This window comes from Anolis carolinensis, unplaced genomic scaffold (assembly GCF_035594765.1).
Source record: "Anolis carolinensis isolate JA03-04 unplaced genomic scaffold, rAnoCar3.1.pri scaffold_7, whole genome shotgun sequence".
In the NCBI taxonomy this organism is placed as follows: Eukaryota; Metazoa; Chordata; class Lepidosauria; order Squamata; family Dactyloidae; genus Anolis; species Anolis carolinensis.
In genome coordinates, this window is record NW_026943818.1 from 18955063 (window position 1) to 18978601 (window position 23539).

At 40.5% G+C, this 23539-nt stretch overlaps 2 long non-coding RNA genes across 3 annotated transcripts in view; one reads left to right on the forward strand and one right to left on the reverse strand.

The window, feature by feature from the left end:
- Nucleotides 1-23539, reverse strand: part of LOC134293051 (uncharacterized) — a 295247-nt gene that overhangs the window by 168344 nt on the left and 103364 nt on the right. The window lies entirely within an intron of this gene.
- Nucleotides 3928-12081, forward strand: LOC103280593 (uncharacterized). 2 transcript variants are annotated; one of them, XR_010000242.1, is made up of 3 exons: nt 3928-5209; nt 9575-9680; nt 11577-12081. It is a non-coding gene; the product is annotated as an uncharacterized LOC103280593 (long non-coding RNA). The 2 variants fall into 2 exon arrangements; XR_507421.3 differs by lacking the exon at nt 3928-5209 and adding an exon at nt 5258-5585.

The window sequence follows — 23539 nt, forward strand, 5'->3', positions numbered from 1 at the left end:
TCCCTTGGATCTCAGGTTGCTTTCCTTAGCTCTGTTTTTGGAGATTTTTATTTATCGTGTCAGAAAATACACTTATAATGTATAGAAAAACTACACAAGCAAAATCTAATAAATCATGTAGTTTCCGTAATCCACAAATGATCAACCACTGCCAGAAGGAACAGAGAGTTTCATCTATGCTGACGTTTGTGCTATCACCGCTTAAGCAGGGAGCTTTGAAACAGTTGAACAGAAGCTCTCTGAAGCTTTAGGTGCTCTTACTGCCTATTACAAGGAAAACCAGCTGATCCCATCTAAAATGCAGATGTGTTAAGATTCTGTCACCATCTGAACAAGAAACCTGTCCAAAATGTGGTTAGGACCCTTTTTTTGGGGAGGGGGGTGTTTTCTGACAAGGCCTCATTTTTTTCCATCACAGTCCTAAACTTTAGAGACCTTTGGAGAAGGGATGAATCCCACTGGACAAAGTCTAGTCCAGAATGCCGAACACGGAAACATCAACTAAACCAGCATTACAATCCACGCCTCAGTCAGATTGAAACTCACTGAAATGTCAGCCAATCTATAAAGGAAAGTGGCACTTCAGGTCTGGAGCTTGCTAACAGCCCAAATCTATTTGACCTCCGTGCTCGGAGCAGTAGCATTTGTGACCCCCTAAAAAGTTCTTCCGCGGCTTGGTTCTCATTCCACTCCTTTCCTGCCCTCTTTTGCGTCTTTTTAAATATTTCCCCACAACTTCCTGATGGCAATCAGCTTTTCCATTAGGAGAGATCAGACGGCTAAGTAACACGGAGGAACCCGTCTGAATACCAAGTCGCTCATTAGCAGTGCTGCCGAGGCAATGAACGCAGGAGTGGATAGATGCCAGGAAGAGCACCTAAAATTAACCGTTATCATAGCTTCTGTCCCCGCTCCTACCACCAACTCTTTCAGGAGCTCAACCTTTGACGCTTAAACAGGGGGCTCCTTGTCCCTTAATCTGAAACATATTAGCATGATTAACTCGTTTCCCCTTTTCATTACAAACGGGATGAGACGGACGCGAGAGAAAATGGACAGTGCTGGAGAGGGTTTGCCAGTCTACATTTGCCGCTCACCAACATCTTCTTACAGAGATATCTTTCCTCTCTATTCTTACTCTCTAGAAATAAAAAGGATTCAAATTATTTTTATTTTTTTCTGTTGCCCCTTCAGGAGGAGTTTTCAACAATGTCGGTTTCTTTCAAATCAATCTAGTCTAAAATCAGCAGAACATTGGATGCCTCTGATTGTAGTTCGGCAAGAGTCCAACACGATTTGTCAGAGAAAGCTAGAGGATTCTTGTTTGATAAGGATTAATAAAAATATTAAACTGTGATGTTGAAAAGCAGAGGAGAGCCGAGATCAGCTTCTGCTTGCTTTTGTTGCGGGCAGGTTGTCGTACTGGGAGAGCCCTTCCTGTTTCATGATCCCGAAGGTACCAGATGTGCTGGAGGTACCGAAGTAAACGGGATTCGTGCACATCTCTAATAGATACCCTCTGTTTCTACTCAAGATGGAAGAGTCACAGAATCTTAGGATACGATTTCATTAAATTGAACCTATAGTTAAAAAGGAGTCCAGTTAAAGTCAGATCAAGCTGGCTATACTTGTTCAGTGTGGATGAAAAAAAAAAGTAATAAGAAACCCCTTTCTTGTAACAAGAGATTTTCTAGGGGTGTGCGAAACGGCAGAAATTCGTTGTTTTCGGTTCAAATTTTGGGTGCTTCCCTCCTTCTGTTTTCAGGAATATTCTTCCCGAAATGGAAACAAAACCCCAGATCCTGGATTACGAATCTAAACGGTCCCCCTACTAATCTCCCAGCACCTTCCCAAGAACAGAACGAAAACAGAATGGATTTCTGCCGTTTCGCATATTTTCATGTTTGGATCCTTTTCCCCCATATGTTTACACGAGGTACATTTTGGGATAGATACATAGAACTTCACGTTTCCTCTGCATCTTCCAGTGGTTTCCAACTCGGCAATTTCCACCAGAAACCAATTCTATTTTCAAAGTTCGAAATACATTCAGGATAAAAGGGTGGGCGGAGCCAGCAGTGAAGACGGACTTGAGTGACGCTCCGGATTCGGGCTGTGTCAAGAGTGACAGAACGCGCAGAGACTGGGGAGCAGAGATAAGCAGTTCCTTTTTGGCCTTTAAAATAAAAAACACAGTTTAAGCCGATGCGGACGCTTTCCTGGAGGAGATGTCCGAGTCATCTCCGCATCTGTAAGGTCATGCGCTGAATGCATTGCGTGGAGAATGTTTGCTTCGGGCATCCGGGAAAGACTCAGAATCAGCCGGAGAGGGCCGTCTTTTGTCCGACATCGGGGGGCCTTCGTTGTCGAACTTGCAACATGGCTGCCGAGTCGCCCTCCCTCCAGCGTTCCCGGGGTGTTGAAGGCGCTCTGTGGGAAACCATGACAAAACCGAAAGCAGGTGGCTGGGCTGATAACGGCCTGCTCTTGTCCCCAAGGGCAGCCTATAATGGATATCTCTTATTTCAGAACAACTCAGCTCCATAGAAATGTGTACATCTGACATCACATCTCCACTATGACCTTTGTTTTTTGAAATTTGAATGAGCCAGCGTCCCTCCCTTTCCTCCAGGCGGATTTCTGAGCTCAGTGCCACATCCAAGGGACGGAGGAGCAGAATGGCAGGGAAGACAGTCCTGTATATACGAGCGTTATCCAGAAAGTAGATTACGTTTTGGAATTAAAAATGAACAAAGTATAGGAGAAAACATTTACCATATGCAGTTGAAAGTCATACCCAAATACCACTTCTCAACATAATCGCCATTCAAATCTAGGCACTTATCATAGCGATGAATGAGCTTGGCAACTCCTTCCCCACAAAACTCTGCCGCTTGTGTCCTCAACCAGCCGGTCACCCCTTCCTGCAGCTGCGCATTGTCGCCAAAACACTGCGTTGAGGACGCAAGCGGCAGAGTTTTGTGGGGAAGGAGTTGCCAAGCCCATTCATCACCATGATAAGTGCCTAGATTTGAATGGCGACTGTGTTGAGAAGTGGTATTCGGGTGTGACTTTCAACTGCATATGGTAAATGTTTTCTTCTATACCTTGTTCATTTTAAATTCCAAAACGTAATCTACTTTCTGGATAACCCGTGTAGTAAGGCTGTTCTGCTGGCATCATCACCACCATCACCACCATTTCCTTGTAAAGCAGCATCACTGCATTTGGTCCATAACAAGAAAAAGAACAAGAAAAACACCATCCTGACCTGTGACATAAAAAGGAGGGAGAACAGATTGTTAATATGTTTACTTGCTCCTCCGCATGATGGAGTGGTGATGGCCTCTTCTCCTCTCTCTTTGAGCCAGAGCAGTGGCAGTTGGGGTAGAGCAGTGGTTCCCAACTTTTGGGTCTCCAAGTGTTTTGGACTTCAACTCCCACAGTTCCTAACAGCTGGTAAGCTGGATGGGGTTTCTGGGAGTTGAAGTCCAAAATACCTGGAGGCCCAAAGGTTGGGAACCACTGGGGTAGAGTAAGGACCATTCATCTGCTTCTGGATCCAGGCATGATGGAGCTGTGCCTGCATCTTCTTCTCTCTCTTGGAGGCCAAGGCCATAGCAGTTGGGATGGAGGTAGGGCTTTTCATCAGCTTCAGGAACTAGGTGTGATAGAGTTGTGCTTATTCTTCTCTCCCTTTGAGGCCAAGGCAGTGGCAGTTAGGGTGGAGTGATGGACTTCCCTCTGCTTCTAGGCCCAGGCATGATGGAGCTGTGCCTGCATCATCTTCTCTCTCTTCAAGGCCAGGGCAGTGGCAGTTGAGATGGACAATGGGACTTCCATTGGCTTCTGGACCTAGGTATCATAGGGTTGGGCAACTGTGTCTGCCTTCTCTCCGGAAATTGGAGCAACTCTGAAAAGCTTTGAGAAAGGATAGCTGCAGACAATCCTTCATTTTAACATGCTTCATTCCAGTTTCCCAAAATTGAAGGTGAGATTTGGGTGATATTTAGAGGCCGCGATGGCACAGTGGGTTAAACGACTAAGCTGCAGAACTTGCTAACCAGTAGGTTGGTGGTTCGAATCTGCGAGACGGGGTAAGCTCCCATTGTTAGCCCCAGCTCTGCCAACCTAGCAGTTCGAAAACATGCAAATGAGGGTAGATCAATAGGTACTGCTTTGGCAGGAAGGTAATGATGCTCCATACAGTCATGCCAGTCTCTTTAGAAATTGAGATGAGCATTACCCCCCAGAGTCGGACTCGACTAGACTTAATGTCAAGGGGAAAACTTTACTTTTACCTTTGGGGGATATATTTATGATCCTAGCAATAGTACAAGGATGGTCAACACATAGGGCATCTTAATATGGCACAGTTACAAATCTGGAACTCTGTGTTATGGGTTCGTAATTGCAATGAGAGACGCAGGCCACTATTTTATTTAATTTTAGAAATCCACATTATTTCAGCAACTGATATTGCATTCCCCAGAAAACAAAAAAAGATGGAGGCCAAAGGGGCCTGAGAATCCAGCCCCGCTTCCTGATAGATGTATCTGTGAAACAATCGATACGGAGCCTCTGCTGTCCACTCCAGAATGCCCGCTCTTTGTATTAATTCTCAATCTTGGGAATAAATAGGACTTGAGGTGATGCCATGGAATTAGAACGGGCCCCCCTCCTTCTAACTGCACAATGCTACTCCTTTTCGGGGTTGGCTTTCTCTCTCTCTTCCCCTCCGCCCCCCAACCTCACCCCCAACGCACTTTAATTTATGCCCAGTCTGTCTCCACCAGTCATTCAATACTGTGGAGTCTGCAGAGCCGGAGATAGTCCTTAATGAGAAGAGGTTCGGACTTTATCTCTTTTATACTCCAACCATTATCTTCCTCCAGTCTATAACCATGCGGTTCGCCCCCGACAATAACGCTCGCAGGCAACAAATGCTGATGACTTTCCTATGCAGTCTTCACAATAAGTCTATCAAAACAACCTCGGAAAATTATGGGCCCTGGTGACAGACAAATAGAAGCTTGGCTGTGCGTGTGAATTTACAGCTGGGATGTTGCGTTCCTTTTAATTCTTCCGGCTTTCCTTATCGCTGCTGTTCCTCTTCTGCTTAGAAGATAACAGTAATTCTTCTCTATGCTATTTTTTTTTTTTTTTGCTCGGGTTCTCTCCCCCCTCTCGTTTCCCTTCCTCCGACTGAGTAAGATGTTTCTCATGTCTTTCTGCTTGCAAAAGATAAAGGGTTAAAGACCAACCTGTGTTGGTCGCTTTGCGCTACGATGAGGTAGGGGGGGGTGCGTGTAAAAAAAGGGGGGGAGAATTCATCAGTATTCAAGAGATTGTTATCAGAGGTACAGCGGAGAGAACAGTAATTTTGCCTGCTTCAGTCAGAAGCTTTTTCTATATATATATATATATATATTTTTTCATATGAAGGCGCATAATGCCTTGAGTGTTGAGGCCAGATAAAAGAATTAGTGGCAGGGCTGGGAACAGCTCTGCGAAAGTACGCTGGAGAATTGGAATGCCCGGCTTTGTCTCTCGCAGCTCATCCCGCCAGACGGAGCTTGTCGCTCGTAAACAATTTAATCTTTTTGTTACACTTAAATATGAGGGGGGGGGGGAGAAGGAGCCAACCTCCTTATTCCAAATGTGGGGTTTTCTTTTGCAGTGGGGGGGGGGATCATTGTGGAGATGTGGTGGAAAAGTTAATGCCGACACAACTAGAGGCGTACATGTGCAGGGAAAGATGGATATAAAGTCATTTTTGTTGACAAAATACATATGCTTTAAATACGTATTTTATGTACAAACTTTTCCACTTTTCTTTCGACTTTCTCCTCTGTATCCTCCATTGGGACTTTTGCCACTATCGTCAACGTCTTCATGCTTCTTGTGTTAATGTGTGTATTTGTGTATTGGTAGTGTTTAAATGAAATTTGTGTCTTGCCTGTATTGCATACCGATTGCATCATCCAGAGTGGCTGGAACTGGGGAGTGTCCAGACACAAGTGTGTGTATGCATTACTGATTGCATCAGTTCTGTTCAGTTCAGTTCTGAGTAGAGTAATAATAAATAAAATAATAAAACTTTATTTATACCCCGCCACCATCTCCCCGTGGGGACTCGGGGCGGCTCACAATGTTACAAAAGTAACAGCGCAAATACATTAACAGTTTAAAACACAAGAAGATGATAAAACAAGTTAAAACAAAGATTTTAACAACAGTAATAATATCAATAGTAATAATATCAAACAACCACCAATGCAATTCAGTCAACTTCAAAGGTGGGGGGACTATAGCAGCAATATAAGATAAAATCCTTAGATTAAAATATCCCAGTGAAAGGAACCTAATAACATTCAGAATAGAATTATAGTTATAATGAGGCCTTTTTGTTTTGTGTCTGTAAACCAGAGAGAGGGCAAATTTTATTATTATTATTATTATTAATAATAATAATAATAATAATAATAATAATAATAATAGAATTAATGCAATTCAGTCCCACTTTGACTATCACATTCAATGTTATGGAATCATGGGCACTGTAGTTCGTATAAAGTATATAGCCTTCTCTGCCAAAAAAGTGTTGTAGAATTAATGCAGCTTGACACCCTTTTGAGTAGAGCCAAGTCCTGTGTTTGTCTGCAAATCTGTTTGTCTTGATTATTACTGAAGTCAGTAAAACTTTATAACGTGCTTGCTCCATCAATGTTTAACATTTGCACAAATCATCAGCCACTGCCAGAAGGGACAGAGAGTTTCATCTATGCTGATGATCATGCCATCACTACTCAAGCAGGGAGCTTTGAAATGGTTGAACAGAAGCTCTCTGAAGCTTTAGGTGCTCTTACTGCCTATTACAGGGAAAACCAGCTGATCCGAAAACCATCTAAAACGCAAACATGTGCTTTTCATCTTAAGAACAGACAAGCATCCCGAGCTCTGAGGATGACCTGGGAAGGAATCCCACTGGAGCATTGCAGCACAACAAAATACCTGGGAGTCACTCTGGACTGTGCTCTGACTTACAAGAAGGACTGTTTGACTATCAAGAAGGAGCCCCCAATGGCGTAGTGAATTAAAGCCTTGTGACTTGAAGGTTGGGTTGCTGATCTGAAAGCTGCCAGGTTCGAATCCCACCAGGGGAGAGCGCGGATGAGCTCCCTCTATCAGCTCCAGCTCCATGCAGGGACATGAGAGAAGCCTCCCACAAGGATGATAAAACAACAAAACACCCGGGCTTCCCCTGGGCAACGTCCTTGCAGACGGCCAATTCTCTCACACCAGAAGCGACTTGCAGTTTCTCAAGTCGCTCCTGACACGGGAAAAAAAATCTATCAAGAAAAAGTGGGTGCTAGAAATAATATATGAAAGCAGACTGGCACAACCTGGGGATCACAACCAGACACAGTGAAGACATCTGACCTTGTGCTTGGCTACTCTGCTGCTGAGTACGCATGCCCAGTGTGAAATACATCTCACCATGTTAAAACAATGGATGTGGCCCTTAATGAGACATGCCATATTATCACAGGATGTCTACGCCCTATACCACTGGAGAAATTATACTCACTATCTGATATCGCACTACCTGACATCCGTTGCGAAGTAGCAGTCTGTAATGATAGGATCAAAGCATTGACATCTCCGGCCCATCCTCTGTGCGGATATCAGCCAGCAAGCCAATGACTTAAATCAAGAAACAGCTTCCTAAGATCTACAGAGATGCCCGCAGGAACACCTCAGCAAGCGAGAGTCCAAAAATGGCAGGTTAAAACCCAGAACCTCAATCAGTGACTGATACAGGATGAGAAACTCCCTCTTGGACACGCAGAAGACGGAGCAACTTGGAAGGTGCTGAACAGACTGAGCTCTGGCACCACAATATGCAAAGCCAATCTTAGGAAATGGGGCTACAACATGTAAGTGCGGAGAAGAGCAAACCACAGATCACTGATGCGGTCTGAGCCCTGCCACATGCTCAATGGAGGACCTTTCTACAGTGACACCAGAGGCACTTGAATTGGCCAGCTTCTGGTCAATGGAAATTTAGTATAATGCCAAGTTTTAAACGTTGTGGTTTTTCTATACATTATTACTGTATTCTCAATTCGCTTGGGGCACGATAAATAATAATACTAGTATGACTTACTCATAACTGCTTCTCCCTTGTATAGCCTGACCATGACAGGACATTTTTTGAACTTCTAGCATTGCGATTGAGCACATAGACTTTGAGGCATGTGTCCTGTGCTTCATTAGAGGAAAGCATATTTAGTAACCTTGGCTTTGGAAAGTGACGTATTTGAAGGAACTTACAGTGGACAGTTTCGTCGCAAGTTTGGAGACTGACTTCACGGCCCATTAGATGTTATTAACGGTTCAACTCATTATAGCAGGGCGAGCTGTACAAAATACATTTCCATTCAAGTCTCTGTTACTCAGTTTACACTGTTATTTTGCATGTGGAATAGGCTTAATTTCAAATTCATTTGCTGTTATGAGGAGCTTCACATTCTTTACAATTCAATCCGCCCTCCATGTTTGTGAGTTTTACTTCTGTAGGTTTGATTATCGCATATACTCGAGTATAAGCCGACCTGAATATAAGCCGGGGCACCTAATTTTATTACAAAAAAACTGGGAAAACATTGACTCAAGTATAAGCCGAGAGTGGTAAATTTCATTAGATACCAATAAAATTACATTAATTGAGGCATCGATAGGTTACATGTTTTTGAAAATTTACATACATAAAACTGTAATTTAAGATAGGACTGTCCAACTCTGATTACACCATTACTTTCATCTTCTTCAATGTAAATGGGCTTATGAGGCCTTTTAATAATAATACAGTAGAATAATAAATGTAATAATAATAATAACAAAAACAGTAAAATAATAAATGTAATAACAATAATATCAGAGTGAAATAATAAATGTATTAATAATAATAAAAATAGAATAAAATAAATGTAATTGTAACAATAATAATGGAGTAAAATAATAAATGTAATAATAATAAATGAAGTAAAAAATTAAATATAATAATACCAATAATAATAGAGAAAAAATAAATTCACCATAAACAGTAGTCTCACTTATCCAACATAAACAGGCCAGCAGAACATTGGATAAGTGAATATGTTGGATAATAAGGAGGGATTAAGGAAAAGCCTATTAAACATCAAATTGGGTTATGATTTTAAAATTAAGCACCAAAACATCATGTTATACAACAAATTTGACAGAAAAAGTAGTTCAATACGCAGTAATGCTATGTAGTAATTACTGTATTTACAAATTTAGCACCAAAATATCATGATGTATTGAAAAGATTGATTACAAAAATGCGTTGGATAATCCAGAATGTTGGATATGCGAGTGTTGGATAAGTGAGACTCTACTGTATACTCGAGTATAAGCTAACCCAAATATAAGCCGACCAGGACCCTCACTCAAGTATATGCCAAGGGAGGCTGAAAAACTCGGCATATACTCGAGTATATACGGTATTTGGGGATTTGATCAATAATTTCTCTCTTGAAATCTCTAGGTCGTCCAGTATGCATCTATATTCAACCTCCAGCTTCTCTGTCAAAGATTTGCAATTCCGCAACAAATTGAAAATCTCAGGATTCCAAAGGATGGAGCCATGGCAGGTAAACTGGTGTTAAACTGCTATAATTCTGCAGTGTGGATGGTCTCAATATCTTAGATAAGATGCTGAGCAGGTTTAGATCTCATCAAACAACATGAAACCTGCAGTTGACTTAGGACATGGGCCTAAATACAAAGGCTCCATGGGTAGATGATGGGACTTTGGATCCAATCCAAAACCATTCCCAGAATTCCTTGTTCTGGGGTATCCTAAAACTGGTGACAGATTTAATGAGTTCGGTTTTCTGTGGTTTAAGCTGCTCTGATCAGAATGGGCTTAAGTGGTGGCTGAGACAAAAATATTAAAATTCCCATCATCCCATTCCGTTTCCTCCCAAGCCATCTTGTGCTTTAAAGTTTTTATTTTGCAGGCAGATAAGGAATTAATTTATGAGAAGGATTTTTAATGGACACTTAGCGCAAGTTTTATGGAAATGGGGCCCCATGCTTCCACAAGAGGGTTTCAAAGAGAGATTCTAATAAGAAATTGTCAAATTAGAAATTATCAGTAAATTTGATCCCTTTAGTTTGGATTTAATTGGAACAGTGGGTTTTTTTCCCTCCCTACTAAATTAGCCTGGCTGTGTTTGCTTATTTTCTTTCCCCCATCTCAATGTTGCCTTTTAGCATAGGCTTTCCCAAGGTGGTTCCTCAAACTTTTTAAGTGGAGGGCCGATTCATGGTCCCTCAGATTGTTGAGGGACCGAACTATCACTTGAAAAAAAAAACGAACAAATTCCTATGCTCATAGAATCATAGAATCATAGAATAGTAGAGTTGGAAGAGACCTCATGGGCCATCTAGTCCAACCCCCCGCTAAGAAGCAGGAAATCGCATTCAAAGCACATATCTTATTTGTAGTGCAAAAAAACAACAACCCAGCAACAATTACTTATTTATTTATTTACTACATTTATACCCCACCCTCTCTCACCCCGAAAGGGACTCAGAGCGGCTTACAAGTTGTATGTACATACAATATATTATATTATTAGCATAGCACAATATTAGCATTATATATTACTATACTGTACTATACCATTATACCGTAATATTATTGGTAATATTACATTTAATATATAATATATAATTAATATTATTATATTATACAATATTATTATATTGTATTATTATTATTATTATTAGCCACACTGAGTCCCCTATTGGGTGAGAAGGGTGGAGTAGAAATACTGTAATAAATAAATAAATATTATATTGTATTACATTATAATATTATTATCAATATTATATGTATACACAATATATTATATTATTACCATATCATTCATTTAGAATATTTCATTTACAATATTGGTAAATGAAAGAACAATACAATATTTAAAAATAAAAATAATTTTAACCAACATACTGTAAACTTATTGGGATTTCAGTGGGAAGTGTGGGTCTGCTTCTGACCAATGAGATCATCAAGTAGGATTGTTGTTGTTGTTGTGCCTTCAAGTCATTTCAGACTTTGGGCGAGCCTAAGTCTAAAACTGAGGGCGGGGGCCAGGTAAATGGCCTTGGAGGGCCGCATACGGCCCCCGGGCCATAGTTTGGGGACCCCTGGCGTAGACATTCTGTGATAATGCGGCATGTCCCATTAAGAGCCACATCCACTGTTTACAACGTGGTGAGATGTATTCCACACTGGGCATGCGTATTCAGCAGCAGAGTAGCCAAGTCCAAGGGTCTGGTTGTGATCCCCAGGTTGTGCCAGTCACTGTGTCTGGTTGTGATCTGGTTGTAATCCCCAGGTTGTGCCAGTCACTGAGGATGTTTAATAGGCTTTTCCTTAATCCCTCCTTATTATCCAAGATAGTCACTTATACAAGGTTCTGCCGGCCTGTTTAGCTTGAATAAGTGAGACTCTACTGTATTATACATTTTTTTTTCAGGAGGAGGCGATGATTTACGGTATCAAAAATTGCTGACAGGTCTACAGAGATACTTGCAGGAACACCTCAGCAAGCAAGAGTCCAAAAGTGGCAGGTTAAATCCCAGAACCTCAATCAGTGGCTGATACCAGATTAGAAACGCCTTCCTAGGTACACAGAAGACTGGACAACTTGGAAGGTGTTAAACAGACTGTGCTCTGGCACCACGAGATGCAGAGCCAACCTTAAGAAATGGGGCTACAAAGTGGAGTCCACGACATGCGAGAGCGGAGAAGAGCAAACCACAGATCACTTACTACAAAGCAGCCCGAGCCTTGCCACATGCACAATGGAGAACTTTCTTACAGCGACACCAAAGGCACTCCAAGTGGTCAGCTTCTGGTCAAAGGAAATTTAGTATAATGCCAAGTTCTAACTTTGTGGTTTTTCTATACATTATATCTGTATTCTCAATTCACTTCTGACACGATAAATAAATAAAAACCCAATGGGTTTCCATGGCTGAGTGATGGCTCAAATCTTGGTCTCCAAAGTGGTAGTTCAACAGCCAAGGCATCACACTGGCTTTCACCAGTGTGAATAGATATACAACAGTTAGAACATTATGTACCTGATTATAAGAGTTGGGCTATGGCCAACCATCTGAGATGAGATTTTAAACAAATCTCCAACAGAATGTACATATCTCCTACAACGCACTCTACATCATTTCATCTAATATATGAGCCATTTTTGGCACCACTTAAGGGAATTTTGTGTGCATGTTCCCCGCCGATGTGTCTGTGAATGCATTTCGGTCTGCATTCTCCAAGCTGCCCTGCACAATCGGAAGAAGTGCAAATACTGACGGGTAATTGCATTTCGGTTCACTTGTGGGTTTTGGAGGTGCAAATGAACTCAAATGAGAATGGATTTTTCCCCCATCCATGATCTCTACCCCTCAATAGGCACGCATACAAATGGACTGCAACAGAAAGGACAGCTTTCCTCAACCCGGTGCTGCCAGATGTTTGGGATCTCTGTTCCCAAAAGTCTGAACTGACCAAAGAGACAATTCTTTAGAGTCTCCATCAAGTCTTTCATGGGATGACACAAGGAATAGAATTGTGCAGTTTTGACGCAAACAATGATGGATCTGGACCAAACTTGGCATGCATTCCCAATATGCACAAATTTGAATAATGGTGGGTTTTGGATAATAAGGAGGGATTAAGAAAAAGCCTTTTAAACATCAAATTACGTTATGAATTTCCAAATTAAGCACCAAAACATCATGTTATACAACAAATTTGACAGAAAAAGTAGTTCAATACGCAGTAATGCTATGTAGTAATTACTGTATTTATGAATTTAGCAGCAAAATATCATGATGTATTGAAAACATTGACTACAAAAATGCGTTGGATAATCCAGAACGTTGGATAAGCAAGTGTTGGATAAGTGAGACTCTACTGTATTGATAATAATAATAATAGAGTAAAATAAATGTAATAGAAGCAACAATAATAGAGAAAAATAATAAATGTATTACATGGACTTTACATGACCTGTACGAAGACTTGAGGATTCTGGATGAATGGATTTTAATCTTGGACATTCTTAAAATGTTATATAATCTGATTTTATTTTGTAATGGTATCTGTTTTATATGAACTGTTGTTTTGTAGATTGTTTTATATGAATTGTTGTTTTTACATTGTTTTTAGGCATTAAATTTTTGCCTATTTACTGTAAGCCGCTTTGAGTCTCCTCGGAGAGAAAGGCGGGGTAAAAGTAATGTAAATAAATAAATAAATAAAATTAATAATAATAAAAATAGAGTAAAATAAATGTAATAGTAGCAACAATAATAGAGAAAAATAATAAATGTAATAATACCAATAATAATAGAAAAAATAATAAATGTACCATAAATAAATGTTAGCTCCAGCTCCTGCCAACTTAGCAGTTCGAAAACATGCCAATGTGAGTAGATCAATAGGTACCGCTCCGGCGGGAAGATAACAGCGCTCAATGCAGTCATGCCATCCACATGACCTTGGAGGTGTCTACGGACAACGTCGGCTCTTTGGCTTAGAAATGGAGATGAGCACCAACCCCCAGAGTCAGACATGACTGGACTTTGTGTCAGGGGAAACCTTTATCTTTACCTTTTATGTTCTCGAGTATAAGCTGACCCAAATATAAGCCACCCAGAACCCTCACCCAAATATAAGCCGAGGGGAGCTTTTTCAGTCTTAAAAAAAAGGGCTGAAAAACTAGGCTTATTCTCGAGTATATACAGTAAGTTCCCTTATGACTATGTAAGCAGGCCATACGTGTAGCCTTTTGAGAATTGTGGGGGTTTGAACACAGTTTCCAGGGACCATGTATGGACACAGGTCTTTTAAACATATTCCCATTCAGAAATGACATGACGCCTGCATTTCTTTTCTTTATGAAAGCCCACAAAACACAGGCTTCTTTGGCACCTATATGAAAGCTTTCCAACTTTGAAGTCGAATAATGGGCACCTGCCAGCCAAACAAGGCACACACTTTCCGGCTTTTGGATAAGGCCCATCCCGAAGAAGGATGGGCACCTGGCAACCTGAGGTCCCAGGAGGAAAAGAGGCTGAAAAGGCCGTGCCCTTTGTGTGAGCAGGAGGAATCTGCTGGCGATGGCACGCACACAGGATCCTTTGTGATAAACTGGTGCTCCTTCATGCAATTTACAATCCAACTGAATTCATTTGCATGACAAAATTGGCTCGGGTATTCATGTGTGGCAGTAAGACAAGTGTAATATTACAGCGAACAAGTAACCATGGGGAAGGTTAATGTAGACAATAAGGAAAGACAATGACACGAATTGGGTTTCTCTTTTGCCAGCCCTTTTCTTTTTCCGTCCCTCTCTCTCAATCTGAAATAGGAACATGGGACTAGTGCGAGCCCGGGCATGTCTACTTAGGAGTAGAGGTGGAAAGAATTTTTGGGGGGAAATTAATGTTTTTAATACAGTATAGTCTCGCTTATCCAACATAAACGGGCCGGCAGAACGTTGGATAAGCGAATATCTGGGATAGTAAGGAGGGATTAAGGAAAAGCCTATTAAACATCAAATTAGGTTATGATTTTACAAATGAAGCACCAAAACATCATGTTGTACAACAAATTTGACAGAAAAAGTACAGTAGAGTCTCACTTATCCAAGCTAAACGGGCCGGCAGAAGCTTGTATAAGCAAATATCTTAGATAATAAGAAGGGATTAAGGAAAAGCCTATTAAACATCAAATTAGGTTATGATTTTACAAATAAAGCACCAAAACATCATGTTAGACAACAAATTTGACAGAAAAAGTAGTTCAATACGCAGTCATGTTATGTTGTAATTACTGTATTTACGAATTTAACACCAAACTATCATGATATATTCAAAACATTGACTACAAAAATGGCTTGGATTATCCAGAGGCTTGGATAAGCGAGGCTTGGATAAGTGAGACTCTACTGTAGTTCAATAGGCAGTAATGCTATGTAGTAATTACTGTATTTATGAATTTAGCACCAAAATATCACGATGTATTGAAAACATTGACTATAAAAATGCGTTGGATAATCCAGAACGTTGGATAAGCGAGTGTTGGATAAGTGAGACTCTACTCTATTGAGAATCTGCTTCGTATGGGACTTACTTTATGCAAAATCGACACAGGGTTGGTTTGCGTTGAAAACAGCATTTTCTGAAAAGTTTTCTGTCTCTAGGCATTTCTAGGTCCTCCAGGGAAGTCTATATTCAACATCCAGTGGGATCACACTGGAGGACCTAGAAATGCCTAGAGAGAATTTTCTTTTAGTCACATGTACGACATCAGGATTTACTTTAGGAGTCTTACTAGAGCCAACAGTAGCAAATAAAAAATCCAATGCATTTCCAGGCTGCATCACTATAATGTCTAGATCGGGGGTCTCCAAACTCTTTAACCTGAAAGCCGGTTCATGGCCCTTCAGACTCTTGGAGGAACGGATTATAATTTGAAAAAAACAAACCCTAAGTTTAGGGTGGAGAATAGACACTCCCTAAATCAGTTTTGATTATCGCCCAGATGTTATCCTATATTGGACCTTTAATGCGTGGATGATTGTTTAACATTTTAACTATGTCGATTTTATCTACGACTTGTTTAAATTGTTTTTAAATTGTGTTGTCTGATATCTAAATTGTTATTTTATGATTTTATGTGATTATATTGGGCTTGTTCCCCATGTGAGCCGCCCCGAGTCCCCAGCTGGGGAGATGGAGGCGGTGTACAAAAAGAAATTTATTATTATTATTATTATTATTATTATTATTATTATTATTATTATTTTATGATGACACAGCAAACAAGATAGATATGCTGGATTTCATATCACAAAATCACAAGTCGAACACTTCCCAAGTGTCTAGATTGTGTGATGTATTTTCGGATGATGTGTGCAGATCCCAGTAGGGTGGCCTTTTGCAGTCGGCAGATCGTAATTTTGTCATTGTCTATTGTTTCCAAATGCCGGCTGAGATCTTTTGGCATGGCACCCAGTATGCCCATCACCACTGGGATTATTATTATTATTATTATTACTATTACTATTATTATTATGTGTTTGCATTTAGAGGCTTTTACTCTTTTAGCTTCTTTTTCTCCTTCCCTTCCTCGCCTTCAGAAAATACTTCTAAAAGATAATAATAATTACCGTATATACTCAAGTATAAGCTGACCCGAATATAAGCCGAGGCACCTCATTATACCGCAAAAAAACTGGGAAAACATTGACTCCAGTATAAGCCGAGGGTGGTAAATTTCAGAAATAAAAATAGATGCCAAAAAAATTACATTAACTGAGGCATCAGTAGGTTAAATGTTTTTGAATATTTACATCAAGCTCTAATTTAAGATATGACTGTCCAACTCTGATCAAATCACTATTCTCATCTTCTTCAATGTCAATGTGATTATGTATCCTTTTCATAATAACAGAGTAAAATAATACATGTAATAATAATAAGAATAAATACAGGAAAATAATACATGTAGTAATAGAGTAAAATGATAAATATTATAATAATAATAAGATCAGAATGAAATAATAAATGTATTAATAATAACAAAAATAGAGTAAAATAAATGTAATAGTATCAACAATAATAGAGATAAGTAATAATTGTAATAACACCAATAATAATAGAAAAAAATAATAAATGTACCATATATTCTCGAGTATAAGCCAACCAGGACCCTCCCCTGAGTATAAGCCGAGGGGGGCTTTTTCAGTCTTAAAAAAGGGCTGAATAACTAGGCTTATACTCGAGTATATACAAGATTCCGAGTATATACAAGATTTCACTGGGAATAATACTGCATCCTGTTCTGGGCACTACAAGTTTGGAACATGTCCAGAGGAACAACCAAAATGATCCAAGATCTATAAAACATGTCCTGTCCAAGGTCTCCACCATAACATAACCTTTATTATTGAAGTGGAAGGATTCCAAATAATCAAAAGCCAAGCAAGTAACATAAGTAAAATAAATGAGTCAATATGGACTATAAACAGGATCATTACAGTAAATCATTGACCAGAAAATATTCATTACATTGCAGGTACGCATGCCCTGCAAATTTAAAAACGATTAAAAATGTAGTCATTGGTAATGATAAAAAGCATTTCAAAAAAAAAAACTACACTTGAAATGGTACGGCAACTTTCCAAAGCCCTTTCTTTCTACATCTTGAGTTGTCATAGTACAGTAGAGTCTCACTTATCCAAACTAAACGGGCCGGCAGAAACTTGGATAAGAGAATATCTTGGATAATAAGGAGGGATTAAGGAGAAGCCTATTAAACATCAAATTAGGTTATGATTTTACAAATTAAGCACCAAACATCATGTTATAGAACACATTTGACAGAAAAAGTAGTTCAATATCACGATATATTGAAAACATTGACTACAAAAATGGCTTGGATTATCCAGAAGCTTGGATAAGCGAGGCTTGGATAAGTGAGACTCTACTGTAATTATGACTGGGCAATGCAACTCCTTTACCTACGGGATCACCAACCAACCTATCCAACAAAATATAGAGCCCCTGGTGGCACAGCGGGCTTAACTGCTGAGCTGCTAAACTTGCTGACCAAAAGGTTGGTGGTTCGAATCTGTGGAGCGGAGGTGAGCTCCCGCTGTTAGCCCCAGCTTCTGCCAACCTAGCAGTTCGAAAACATGCAAATGTGAGTAGATCAATAGGTACCACTTCTGCGGGAAGGTAACGGCGCTCCATGCAGTCATTCCAGTGGCCACATGACCTTGGAGGTGTCTATGGACAACGCCGGCTTTTCAGCCAGACGTCAAAAGAGCTATACAAGGGTTGAATGAAAAGTAATGCCTCCACCTTCGTTACTTGGGTTTGGATGGGAATATTTTAATAAATCAAATGCAGAAATAATCCTTAGAATGTGCTCTTTAACTACCCCTGGTGGCACAGTGCATTAAAGCGCTGAGTTGCTGAACTTTCGGACCAAAAGGTCCCAGGTTCAAATCCCAGGAGCGGAATGAGGCCCGCTGTTAGCCCCAGCTCCACCCAACCTAGCAGTTCGAAAACATGCCAATGTGAGTAGATCAATAGGTACCGCTTCTGCGGGAAGGTAACGGCGCTCCATGCAGTCATGCCAGTGGCCACATGACCTTGGAGGTGTCTACGGACAACGCCGGCTCGTCGGCTTAGAAATGGAGATGAGCACCGACCCCAAGAGTCGGACACGACTAGACTTAACGTCAGGGGAAACCTTTACCTTTTATCCATCAAAATATATCCTCGAAAAGAATTTTCTGGGTCTGTGGATCTATCTTGGAGGGATCTTTCACCTGTTGACCAGGAACCTGTTTTCATTGGTTCTTCCCAATGCCAAACTTTGGCATCCCATCGGGAGGAAGGATTGCCCACCTTCATCTTTGAGGTGGGGATGGGTGCTCGCTCTCCCACTGTACTGAATATTTAAGTGAAGAGAATAATTGACTTCCATTCCCCCCTATATATTTTTAGAATTAATTTGAACCCCAGGGTGCTGGCACTTGAGAAGGGGCCTGGGAGGGGGGATGGCAAATGGTCCCTGCAGCTTTCATTGCTGATGAAAACTCCCCATCATGATGACATTTACACTATTAATTAATTAGAGGGAGAGAGAGAGAGAGATGAGATGTGAATTCCTTCACCCTCCCCTTCCCACACATTTTGGGTAATTATCAGAGCACACATTTGTAACTGTAATGAACGCTGTGGCTACGATCCGTGGCCAGGGCTGAAACAAGGCTCAGAATGTGAAGGAGAAATGTGTGCTTCGATTTGCCAGGCTGCCCTCTCCGGACGTGGTGCTTTCCAAAGCTGCATTTTGTGGTGAGATTCGGGTGTCGAATCAAAGCAGAGGACAAGAGGGATCCTCTCACCTGTCATGATCTCCGATCTTCGACATCTCCGGACACAGAGCAAGCGCTGACAAAGAACAGATGCCAGCCATAAAACCTCAATTACCCTTTGGTATGTGAGAGCCCCTATATAAATGGGCTAAAGAGAAGATTCTGGTATTCTGTACAATAAAACCTTTTGGAATCTACCAGCGTGTGTCTTGGTGCTTTCTTCTGGTGGAAGACTTACCCACAGCACAACTGGGAGAAGAAAACCCAACAATTTGTACAGAATGCCACCTCTGCAGGAGTCTACCGTATACCATGCAGCTGTGGACAAGTCTACATAGGGACCACCAAATTCAGCATTAGTAAAAGTAAAGGTTTCCCCTGACATTAAGTCCAGGCATCTCCGACTCTGGGGGTTGGTGCGCATCTCCATTTCTAAGCCAAAGAGCCGGCGTTGTCCGTAGACACCTCCAAGGTCATGTGGCCATTGGCATGACTGCATGGAGCACTGTTACCTTCCCGCCAGAGCGGTACCTATTGATCTACTCACATTTGCATGTTTTCGAACTGCTCGGTTGGCAGGGGCCCCTGATGGCACAGTGTGTTAAAGCGCTGAGCTGCTGAACTTGCGGACTGAAAGATCCCAGGTTCAAATCCCGGGAGTGGCATGAGTGCCCGCTGTTAGCCCCAGCTCCTGCCAACCTAGCAGTTCGAAAACATGCCAATGTGAGTAGATCAATAGGTACCGCTCTGGCGGGAAGGTAACGGTGCTCCTTGCAGTCATGCTGGCCACATGACCTTGGAGGTGTCTATGGACAACGCCAGCTCTTCAGCTTAGAAATGGAGATGAGCACCAACCCCCAGAGTCAGTCACGACTGGACCTAACGTCAGGGGAAACCTTACCTTTACTTTAGGTTGGCAGAAGCTGGAGCTAACAGCGGGCGCTCACTCTGCTCCCCGGATTTGAACCTGGGTCCTTTTGGTCTGCAAATTCAGCAGCTCAGCGCTTTAACACACTGAGCCACCAGAGGCTCCTAAATTCAGCATTGCACAGACACAAATCAAAGAACACGAAAGGCACTGCAGACTAACTCAACCAGAGAAGTCAGCCATAGCAGAGCACTTGATGAGCCAACCTGGACACAGAATATTATTGGAGAACACAGAAATGCTGGACCACTCTCACAACCACCTTGTCAGGCTACACAGAGAAGCCACTGAAATCCACAAGCACCATATCAACAGAAAGGAGGAAAGCATGAAAATAAACAAAATCTGGCTACTGTATTTTTAAAAACTCTAAAATCTAGACAGTAAATAAAGAACAACACTCAGAAAATGGGAATTCCAGACAGGAAACAATCAGGGCCTTATCGTTGGTCCTGGTTCAACTTGATGTGTATGCATGTGCGTGTGCGTGTAATGTTTTAAAATGGATACAGTAGAGTCTCACTTATCCAAGCTAGACTGGCCGGCAGAACCTTGGATAAGCGAATATCTTGGATAATAAGGAGGGATTAAGGAAAAGCCTATTAAACATCAAATTAGGTTATGATTTTACAAATTAAGCACCAAAACATCATGTTATACAACAAATCTGACGGAAATATAGTTCAATACGCAGTAACGTTATGTCGTAATTACTGTATTTACGAATTTAGCACCAAAATATCACGATATATTGAAAACATTGACAACAAAAATGGCTTGGATAATCCAGAAGCTTGGATAAGCGAGGCTTGGATAAGTAAGACTGCTGTACTTGGCTTCTGGCATGCTGAGAGAGGTCAGCACTGCCATATGATCCATCTTCTGAATCCCAAAGATCTGGATTCTTGGATCATTGCAGAATTGCAGCCAGGCTTTGAAGCTGCAAGGCCATTCAATGCCAATCAAGCTGGCCAATGGCAACATTCACACTTGCTTCTAACAGACAAGAGTTCCTTCTCCCACCTTGGACATCATTCCACAGATATATAAACCTCACTTGCCTAGTTTCCAAGAGACCTCCCAACCTTGCCATAGATGTGGGTGAAACATCAGGAGAGAATGCTTCCGGAATATAGCCATACAGTCTGGAAAACTCACAGCAATCCAGTGATTCCTGTCATGACAGCCTTCGACAACACAATGTTACAGAAAGAAAAGATTTAAAGGATGGCCTCGTATTTTAAAAAGCTAAAGGGACTTTTATTTATTAGACTGGAAATGATCCCCTTAAAAAAAGAAAAAGAAAGAAAGAACCCACATTGGTGGGCATGTTGAGCAATATGCCAATTTCGATCAATGGGTCAATCAATCTTTATGCAGGAGAGTGATCAACAGGAAATGTCTCCATTGGTTGACAGGTCTAATTGTTATTAAGTGCCAGCGAGGGGAAACTCACAGCCTAGAACAAAGAAAGTTAGATGAAAGAGTGGGAGCGGGAACTGATATGGGATTAGGTTTGCTTAGTTATTTTAGTTCTTTCTTTCACTTTCTCCCTCTCCCTTTTTTTTCTAAAAAAAATCTCACATATACAATATGGCATCCGGTTAGGAACATATGTACCATATATACTCGAGTATAAGCCGGCCCGAATATAAGCCGAGGCACCTAATTTTACCACAAAAAAACTGGGGAAACTTATTGACTCGAGTATAAGCCGAGTGTGGGCAATGCAGCAGCTACGGATACATTTCAAAACAAAAATAGATTCCAGCAAAATTACATTCATGTTTTTGAATATTTACCATATTTCAAAGAAAAAGAGTAAACTTGCTCTGTAAGTGGAAAAGAAGGGTCAACAAAAACAATATGGTATTAACAATAATTTAATAATAATAATAATAATAATAATAATAATAATAATAATAAAACTTCATTTGTACCCTGCCCTGGGGACTCAGGGTTAACAAAAACAATATGGTATTAACAATAATGTAATAATACAGTCGAGTCTCATTTATCCAACATAAACGGGCTGGAAGAATGTTGGATAAGCGAATATGTTGGATAATAAGGAGGTATTAAGGAAAAGCCTATTAAACATCAAATTAGGTTATGATTTTACAAATGAAGCACCAAAACATCATGTTAAACAACAAATTTGGCAGAAAAAGTAGTTCAATACGCAGTAATGCTATGTAGTAATTACTGTATTTATGAATTTAGCACCAAAATATCACGATATATTGAAAACATTGACTACAAAAATGTGTTGGATAATCCAGAACGTTGGATAAGCGAGTGTTGGATAAGTGAGACTCTACTGTAGCAACAACAACAACAACAACAACTCAAGCCAGTTTCCAACATAGTAACAGGCAAACATTCAATGCTTACATAAACAATGCAGAGCTAGATATAGATCTATAATTATATATACTAATTTCACATATGCATTTCCCCCTGAAACATTTGCAAGCCCTATATATCTATATTTATATATTTATCTAGACATCTTTCTATATAAAGGATTTGCAAACATGTGAGATGAAAATTCATATATAAAATAATGTATTCATATACATACAGATATACAGGTACATGGAATTCTCTAGATATCTATATGTATATAGGATTTGCAAAGACTTGCAAACATATGAGGGGGAAATTCATATATAAAATTAATGTATATAGATACAAATATTTAGGTACATAGGGATTGCAAAGGCTTGCAGGGGGTTAATGCCTATATATCTGTAGCAGAGATTAACAAATGTTTCAGGGGGAAATGCTTTTATAAGATTAATGGGTATATATACGGTGGAAGCATTACTTTTCATTCAGCCCCCGTACATTGTATTAGGAGGATATTCAAGTTAATAGGTTGTGACTAAAAGTAATGCCTATTGATGCCAGTGTGGCATAGTGGTTGAGGGTTAGACTACAAGTCCCGAGAACAGGATCCTAAGCGAGTTACACAATGAAAAGAATGTATAATATTTATTAATTTATCATATTTATATCCCGCCTTTCTGCACGCCAAGGGGACTCAAGGCGGCTTACAAACGGCACTACATAGAGCCTTGGACAGAAAAACAACAAAGATTAAATTAAAATTAATACATACATAAAACATCATTAAAATACATTCCAATGTTAAGACACATCATTGTGTCTAAGGCCGTTCCATAATCAATTGCATGATTTTCAGTAAACGTATCACAAAGGATTACCACCTCACTTGCTTCATAGGAAACTTGCTATAAAACAGGAGCTTTTTTGTTGAGTTCCAGGGTCAGAGAAGTAGATAGCAAAAACAGAAAAACGGCCTACCCAAGGGGAGTATGCTTGCTCCATCAATGTTTAACATTCACACAAATGATCAGCCACTGCCAGAAGGGACAGTTTTCATCTATGCTGATAATCATACCATCACCGCTCAAGCAGAGAACTTTGAAATGGTTGAACAGAAGCTCTCCGAAGCTTTAGGGGCTCTTGCTGCCTATTACAGGGAAAACCAGATATTCCTAATCCATCTAAAACACAGACATGTGCTTTTCATCTTGAGAACAGACAACCATCTCGAGCTCTGTGGATCACCTGGGAA